Here is a 9,326-nt window from a genome sequence, read left to right as displayed (position 1 = left end):
GATTGATTTGACAAAGGAGATATTTCAAATAGTTTGTTGTGCTATTGGGCATAATTACAGGTACTGGCATAAAGTTCTTGAATATATACTTATGTGTGTATGTACATAATTTCAAACACCTTCACTACTGTGTGTTGAGATAGCAGATGCATTTTGCAGACCTATTCCACTTGTGTTTGATCATGATACAGCAGAGACTTGGAGAGTATTTGAGCAGTAATATGGTATTTCCATACAAGCAGCTTTTTCTGACAAAGATGCACATACAAGGGTATTCATTTTGCTTAACTTAGCTGGGTCAAAAGCCATTGAAAGAGAGCATTCATTTGTGTATGCACCAGCAGTACATGCAGGAGAGGGGGAAAACTGCCACACTGTGGTACTGGCTGAATCAAGGGAGGACCCTGAGTGCTTGAAACATACATTTAGAGAAATCTGCAACTACCAGACAGATGTTACATTAAAGAGGCACTTATTTTATGCAAGAGACCAAAAGTCAGGTAAAACTTTTGCAGCTTATATCACTGACTTTAGAAATAAGGCCAAAACATGCAGATTTGGCAACTTGAAAGATGAGTTAATAAATAACAGGCTGGTGTGTGGTGTTAATAGTGCTGCAGTGAGAAAGATTTTGCTTCATGACAGTATTTAACATTAAGCAAAGCTATAGAGATTTGTCAAATCCATGAACTCACAGAAAGGCACACAAGTATGCTTGCAAGTGATAAAAGGATGGTTTCAACAGCCTCTAGAGCAAACATAGACAACGTGTAGCATGTGGCAAGCAGGAACAGGCCTAAGCACATGTCAGTTGCAGCCCCTGTAGGTTCCTCTGGGAGGAGCCATAGCTTTCAAGCAAGTTCCAAGACGATCTCAGTAAAAAGGGCATGCTCAGTGCAGTATAAGGGTGAGTCAGCAAAACCCAAATCACATCTTATTGTTAACTGTTGTAATTGTGGTGCCAATCATGAGTCTAAAAGAGAGAAGTACTTAGCATTTTGTCAGCAATGCCACAAGTGTAAAAAAATGGAATAATTTTCAAAAGTTTTGTAAATCAATCAAGCCTCATTCAGTTATTAAGAAAGGTTACTCAAAAAAGCAAGTTAATCATGTAGAAAGCTGCAACCCTACTTTATATGTAGATGGTGTATCAGTGGTCGGTGAAAAGGTTAATGCAGTAGATTTGCTGGCAATGAATGAAATATTTTGTACTGTCCTGATCAATGGTAAACCACAGAGACACTGGTTCAAAGTGTAATGTAATGTCAGCAGAAACATTTGCTAAAGTGAAGGCTGGTGAGCAACTTAATTTGGCCAATTGTGCGAGGCTTGTTGCTTATGGAGGTGAAGAGATTCAAACCGAAGGCTCGGTAGTGATTTCATACTATTTGGCTGGGAACAGTTAGAGCTTGCAATTTTATGTAGTCAGAAGACCTGTGTAGTCATTATTAGGTCTCAGGGACAGTTTGAGAATGAAACTGCTTTCTTTTACCAAAGAAGTCCATCATGTAAGCACGTCTCAGTTCCAGCTTCAGCGATGCTATTTTCTCAGAGTATGCTGATGTTTTTGACAGCAAGCTAGGCAAACGTCCAGTTGTGTACTCTATGAAAGTAGACCCAGAGGTCAGTCCAGTGGTCAGACCAGCAAGGAGAGCTCCAGTAGCTATTCAGGACAAAGTCATGGTCCAGTTAGACAAAACATTGCAGCAAGGTGTGATTTGTCCAGTCACAGAACCAACTAAGTGGGAGTCTTCCATGGTAACTGTTCATAAGAAAAATTCAGATTAAACCAGAATATGCATTTACCCAAAATACTTGAACAAGGCATTAAAAAGACCTCAACTTCCTTTGTGTACAGTCAAGGAGATTGCCACCCTCATGCCAAATGCCACTGTTTTTTCTGTCTTAGATGCAAAGAGTTAATTTTGGCAAGTAATGCTTGATCGCAACTCTTTACTACTGACTACATTCAGTATCCCATTTGGTAGATGCAGATTCCTCAGGATGCCCTTTGGAATAAATTATGTCAGTGAAGTCTTTCAGAGTGCAATGGAGCACATTTTTTCAGGCTACCCGTTTGCAATAATAGTTGATGATTTACTGACTGGAGGTAATGGTGAAGCAGAGCATGACAGAAACCTCAGGAAATTTCTGGACAGAGTGAGTGACGTGAATTCAAAGCTCAACTGTCTGAAATTTAAGTTCAGACTACCAGAAGTTACTTATGTAGGTCATTTATTTACCAGTACAAGGCTATAACCAGACCCTCCTAAACAAGCAGCCATTCTTGACATGACAGCTCCAGAAAATGTCCAAGCTCTAAAGAGTTTTCTTGGTATAATTAACTATTTGGGAAAATGTATCCCTAATTTTAGTGAGTTATTAGTACCTTAAAGAGCGCTGACATGCAAAAAATGTTGCCTGGGCATGGTTAGAACAACACCAGAGTGCATTTGATAACCTCAAACAGCAAATTGCCAACACGGCTACATTAAAGTACTATGATGTCCACAAACCAATAGCTCTTTCCTGTGATGCTTCAAAGTTCAGTCTTGGTGCAGTTATTCTTCAAGAGGGCAGACATGTTGCCTGTGCATCTAGAACTCCTACCCAAACTGAGATGCAATATGCTCAAATTGAGAAGGAACTTTTGGCAATTGTGTTTGCATGTTTGAAGTTCCACGATTATATTTATGGCCGAGCTATCCAGATAAAAGCTGACCATCAACCTCTAGTCACTATTTTAAAGAAGCCTATGCATGCTACCCCAGCAAGACTACAAATAATGATGCTCAAATTGCAAAAGTATAATTTCAAAATGGTCTATACAAAAGACAAACTTCTTTATCTGGCTCAAACCTTATCCAGATTGCCCAGAAATACTATGGAACAGCTTGCTGCAGAGAATTTTGACTTTCATGTCATGGAAGTGCATAATTTTTCTACCATGAGACTTGATGAGCTAAGATATCATACAAAGACTGATCCAATTTTACAAAAGCTCAACCACTTCATCAGTGTAGGATGGCCATCAAAGCAATCTTGAGTACCGCCAGAAGTACAACCTTATTTTCCATACAGAGATGAGATGCTGATGGAAGGTGGTATTGTTTTCAAAGGTCCAAAAGTTATTCTTCCTACATCCTTACAATGTGAATACATTCCGATTTTGCATTGTAGTCACCCAAGTTCTGATTCTACCAAAATAAGAGTGAGAGGACTCGTATTTTGGCCTTCTCTATCGAAAGACATTGATAAAATGCTTTCTTCTTGTTCAGTGTGCAACAGTACTAAGCCACATTTTCAGAAAGAGTCACTTCAGCTAAGCCAAATTCCTGAACTACCTTGGTCAACAGTAGCCACTGACATATTTGAGTGGAACAATCAGCATAACTTAGTGTTGGTATACTCTTATTCGAACTGGTTTGAGATCGATTTGCTACCTAACCTCATGCCCAGTGCTATTATTACTAAGAAGAAACGTCATTTCTCAGTCCATGATAGTCCACATAAAGTTATTTATGACAATGGGTCTCAGTTTACCAGCCAATTATTTCAGAGATTTGCAAAAGACTGGGACCTTATCCATGTTACTAGTAGTCCTGAATACCCACAGTCAAATGGCCTTGCTGAACGTGCAATACAGAGGGCAAAGCAATTACTAGATAGGTCAAAGTGTGACAATACTGATATCGTCTTAAATTTACTTAATTTCAGAAATATACCCTGTGAACTTGGCTCGCCTTCTCAGAGACTACTATCTAGGCAAACCAGAACAACTTTGCTTATCAGTTCTAGTTTGTTGGTGCCTAATGCTAAAAGCAACAGAGCAATAAAAGCCCAACATTTTAAGGAGCATTCTTCTCAGAAGTCCAGCTATGATAAAATGAGCAGATTTCTTCATCCATTAAAAGAAGGAGAGACAGTGAGGATGCAAATGGCAAAAGGTTTTGATCTAATTGGTTAAGTGAGAGGTATATGTGCCAAGCTAAGATCCTATTTAGTGGAATCTGAGAGTACAGAATACAGGAGAAACTGCAGACATCTTCTTCCTGTATCAGAAATGATATCACAGCATCATACCTATAATACAGACTCTATATTTCAGGGCAACTCTGAAAATGTTCATACTGAAGAACATGTCTCAGTATCCATTCCCATTTCTGATGATATCCCAATTGTCCCCGAAGTTGAACATTCCTTGAACACAGTCCTTGTTGCTAGATCCAATTCTGACTTTTATGTTACATGATCAGGTCATATTTCTAGACCTAGTGTAAAATACACAGCAACCTGGACATGATTGTTTTTATATGTGTCTAACTTTGTATGATTGCATGTCAAATAATTAGTTCTGTACAAGTGCATGTCAAAATATCATTGCTGTAAATTGCATGTCATTGAATACTGTCATTTAGTATATGTGATCTATTTCTCAAAAAGGGAGGATGTAGAACAGAGCTTTCTGAAGCATTTCCAGATGTAAACATGTGCATACAAATAGTGAGCAGGTACAGGCAGCAGTGCCATTTTGAGAGAACAGCCAGAGTGTTAACATGTATGAGTGTGGTAGTCAGTCATATAAAACCTATGAAAACTATGTTTATAAGATTATTTAAGTTTAAGTTACTAAGCCTCATTTCTGATGTGTTTGCATGTAATAAAGCTGCTTGAACAGAACCCATGAATGTTCGTCTGTTTTATCCTGACCAGACAAGTGACACCCACTACCCTGATACTACCCCATTCCACACCAGGGGAATTATGATATAATACTGTCATAGCTTGAGTATTATTGGCTAGGTTTGTAAAGGCTCTTGTGCCATTAGCCAAGTAATCACATATGAACCTATGACAGTGAGCATGTGGCACATGTGTTGAGTGTTGACATGTACTTATATAGGGTGTTCCATGTAGTGTTTGGTATGTGTACAATATCACAGTGACAGCTTCCTCATTTATTGACACTTGACTTTGCATTGCTATAGTTTATGTGCCCATAGACATAGCTGATGCATTGCAATCAGTCTCACATTCTGCTGTACCATTCATTATAATGTATCACTTCTTAATTTACACATAAACTGCAGATGCTTCAGACACTATACATGGCAATTACATGTGGCAGATGCATGCAATACACAGCTGTATGTAGGAATTCCACTCATAACAGCATATTGTTTGTAAGTGTTGCTATCCCTGTGGCCAGTACCTATGTCAGCCAGGGACTCTTTAGTCAAGTGTATCTCATTTGTCACAGTGCACTCCCAAACCCCTTTAAAGGCATAAAGAACTATTCTTTGGGATGTATGCCCGTTAGGAGTTGACAGTGCAGATTTCCCTTCAAGGTGTCTACTAGATGCATGTGCAATATATCTTTTTGTGTTGCACCCAGTAAAAGCACAGGTCAGTGACAACAATGATGACATAACTTTGATACTTTCAGGTGTGGATTGTGGCTTATATGTTATGCAAACCTATCAAGTGGCCAGAATTGCCTCACTTAACACCTCCAAAAAGTGCTCATGTTTGGGAAAGGGGTGGTAAATTTCCCTTATAAAATACTGACAATCATTACAGTTGTACATGACTGTTACCACAGAACATGTATAATAAGTTATAATCACATATTCTAGCCATGCTGCAGGTTAATGGTCATAATATTTTAAACGTGTCCATGATTGTGCCTGTTTCTGCCTAAATCTGTCCATGGGTCTATTGCTATGTGTCCTTGATTGGTTGAGAGGTATGCTGATGTGTTAGTCATATTCAAGCAAGTCATTTTGAAGATCTTCACATTATACATGTCCCCCCTATTGTATATACTGTCCTTGCTAAATATCTTCTCCAATGAGCATGTTAGTGATGTTTATATCTCAACCATTCATCTCTACTAACATGTAACCTTGTGTGACCGTCACATATATACTATCATGTGTGACGATATACTATACTTGCACAGGATCTGTAGACAGCAGTACGTACTGTGCTATCTACATATGTGCATATTGTAATGCCAATGACTTGTGTTGGAAGTGTACATGCATTGACATATCCTATCTTAGGGACACTGACATGTTTACCATACCCTCTTCCTCTTTTTTCATTCCTATCATTCATGTCCGTGCCCATTTTCATCAGCACAGTTTCCTTGCCTAGTGTATCTTTCATTGTGTTTGCCCTTGCCTTTTCTTCCCTCCATTATTTCATTCTGCAAATAACTGTTGTAGTGTACATTGCACTCAGTACACTTTTCTTTAGTGTGTTAATTCTGTTGTTATTGCAGTATTTTCATTATGACTGTCCTGTATAATCTCGCCAAGCAGGTTTGCTCATAAACCAAATTGAGTGCTTTCTGTTTTTATGTTAGTGCTGCTCTGCACAGATGTTCTTCGTGTTTCACTGTTGCAGTCATTACATTTGGGTTATCTGCTTGCAGTAGCCCTCAGTTTGCCTGATTAACAAAGTCTTGGGCCCTGTGTCAAATGCTGTCCCTTCTCCCATGATGTCAGGTCGTCAGGGGTATAAAACATGCAGCTGATGTCATTACACCAGTCATTCTTACTGTGTGGTGCCCGAAGCAGAAGCAGTTTGCAAGTGCCGGTCGACCGACTCCTGAAATTTTTGTTTTCGAGTTTCAGAACCGAAGTCTTCAACTAAAGCTAAGTACCCCATTGGGGAAACTTTTTCTTGCTCATTACCGATGTCAGTAAAAGCTAATAATTGCATTACTTGTGGAAAGCAAATACCTCACAAAGATTTTCATTCGTACTGTATTCCTTGCCTGGGCCCTGACCATGATGTACCTTGCTGTTGGTTTTGTGGTTTATTTAATCAGCACGCTATCCATCATCTGTATATTTTTGCCTCTAAATATTTTGGTTCTCGACAATTATTCAGAAATGTCATTGGTTAGCCATCTGACTACCGGGATTCCGAAAAAATGCAAAGATAAAGACAGAGACAGGCTGCCTAGGTCCAAAGCTGCGGCCGAAGCTTCTCCTAAGCCAGTCGCCAGTTCATTGGTACTCAGTGAGGTGCTTTTGCAGCCCCTGATACCCGCTACTTCTGATTCACAGACCTCTACTGAGACCCATTCGGAGTCCGGTATGCCATGAGATGCTTCAACTGTGGAACCTGCGGATTTCTCTACCTTGGGTGGCTCTGGAGCCGCTGTGCAGGCACCAGCTACTGAGGGTGTATTCAGGCCTATGGACTTGCATATTAAACCAATGCCTCCTTCTTCATTTAGGCCTAAACCTCGAACCTTGCCTAAGAAACTGACACCCAGGCCACATGCTCAGGCCTCTATGCCTAAAAAACAAATGCTAAGAATGGCTGAAGATCTTATAACTTTAATCAGGGGAAGCCAACCCCCCCCCCCTTCTAAGAGACCTAGGACTGAAGTTGTTTATGAATCTTGTGACCAGGATTCTGATTTTTCTGATTCTTCTGATGATCTGGATTTGCCCTTATCTACTTATGAGGATTCTGATGCAGAGGACTCTATTCCCTTTGCTTCCCCTCCAGAGGATTTTTCTTTTGGTGAAACCTTACATACTCTAAGAGCATTTCCACTGGGAAAGCCAGGAGTTTTCTGATTAAAAAAAAAGGCTTAGGGAATTCTTACTCCTGCCTCAGCATAGGCCTTTAGCTATACCTCCTGTATTAGACATTGCTGATGATGCCTTTTCGGAATCTAGTTTGGCCCCTGATTCTTTGCCTCCTGCTCCCAGAAAACAGATATTACAGGGTTCCTGATTCACACGAGTTTCTTTTTAAAAATATTATTGTGGATCCAGAGACTATTTCACAGGGACCCAAGGGCATTAAGGCTTCTACTGCTAAAAACCCTACCCCTTCTGATAGAGACTCCAGGGTGCTGGATAGATGGGGTAAGAAGGTTTACACTTCTGCAACCTTGGCCATTAGGGCTTTAAACTGCCAGTTTCATATGTTAAAGTATCAATAACATGTTATTGGGTTACTTAAACAGAAAATGATGTTGATTCCTGACTGTGCTGAAAATAAAGAATCACAGGATATAATGCACTCTGCTGAACAGGTTGGTAAACATATGTGGATTTGATTCATTAGAGGCCTCTTGCAGGGCTGCTGTTACTGGGTCTGTGCTCAGAAGGCATGCTTGGCTTAAAGAGCAATCTTTGCCTGATCATGTTAAAGCTAAACTGTTGGATGCTCCCTTAAATCAGGACTGCCTGTTTGGCAACAAAGCTGAGGAAGTTCTTAAAAAGATGGAAGATAAAGCTAAATCTATGCAAACGGTTAAAGATTTCTTGCACGTTCAGCCTCCTAGATTTAGTAGGCATTGGCCCTCTAAGAATTGGTCCTTTCCAGCCCCTTCCAGGTCTTCTCAAGCCAAACCCAGACACAGCAGAAACCCCAAATTTCAGTCCCAGGGGACACACAAGACTAAGCAGTGTGGGATTTCTGCACCCAAATCTGGGAGTAGTAAGACTCCCCCCTATGGAAAATTGTCTCAATGACTTGCCTTTAAAATTTCCAAGCACTTCCCAACTGAATGCTCCTTTAGGCAGAAAGATTGGTCTGCAGGCCAAAAACTGGGAACTCATTACCCAAGACAAATGGGTTTTAAATATAGTGTCCCAAGGATACAGATTTCACTTCCACATGTTACCAACTCCAAGTGGGTGGCCAGATCTACCCCCAAATCAGGGGCAGAGGCTCAAAATCAAGTACTCTCTCTTTCTTTTAAGCATGGGGGCTATTCAGTTGTTATCAGAAAATTAAAAGGGACAAGGTTTTTATTCAAGACTTTTCCTGGTACCCAGAAAAGGCAATACATGGCATCCTATCCTGGACCTTCCTACTCTAAACACCTTTCTGGTGATTCCAAAATTCAAAATGCTGACTCTTCACCAGCTACTTCCTTTGCTAGGCAAAGATGCATGGTTGGCAACACTAGACTTAAAAGAAGCATACCTGCACATCCCTATCATGGAGTCTTGCAGAAGATACCTATGCTTCAAAGCAGGCTACACACACTATCAATTCTCTGCACTGCCCTTTGGCTTATCTACTATGCCCAGGGTATTCACAAAGTGCCTAGTTCCAGTCATTGCATTTTGCAGGCAAAGAAATATTCACATATACCCATACCTGGACGATTGTCTAATTCAGGCAGAAAGCCAGGACATACTTTTGAATCATCTGGCCTTTGTTCAAAGGGAGCTGACTTGTCGGGTACACCATAAAGGAAAATAAATCACACCTGGTATCCTGTCAACAAATTACATTCCTGGGAGCAAGCTTGAATACAACTTCCCAGATGGCTTTCCTTACGC

Source organism: Protopterus annectens, chromosome 3.part0 (genome assembly GCF_019279795.1).
Source record: "Protopterus annectens isolate FY-2018-M chromosome 3.part0, PAN1.0, whole genome shotgun sequence".
Taxonomy (NCBI): Eukaryota; Metazoa; Chordata; order Ceratodontiformes; family Protopteridae; genus Protopterus; species Protopterus annectens.
Note: the sequence above shows the minus strand (reverse complement) of the source record.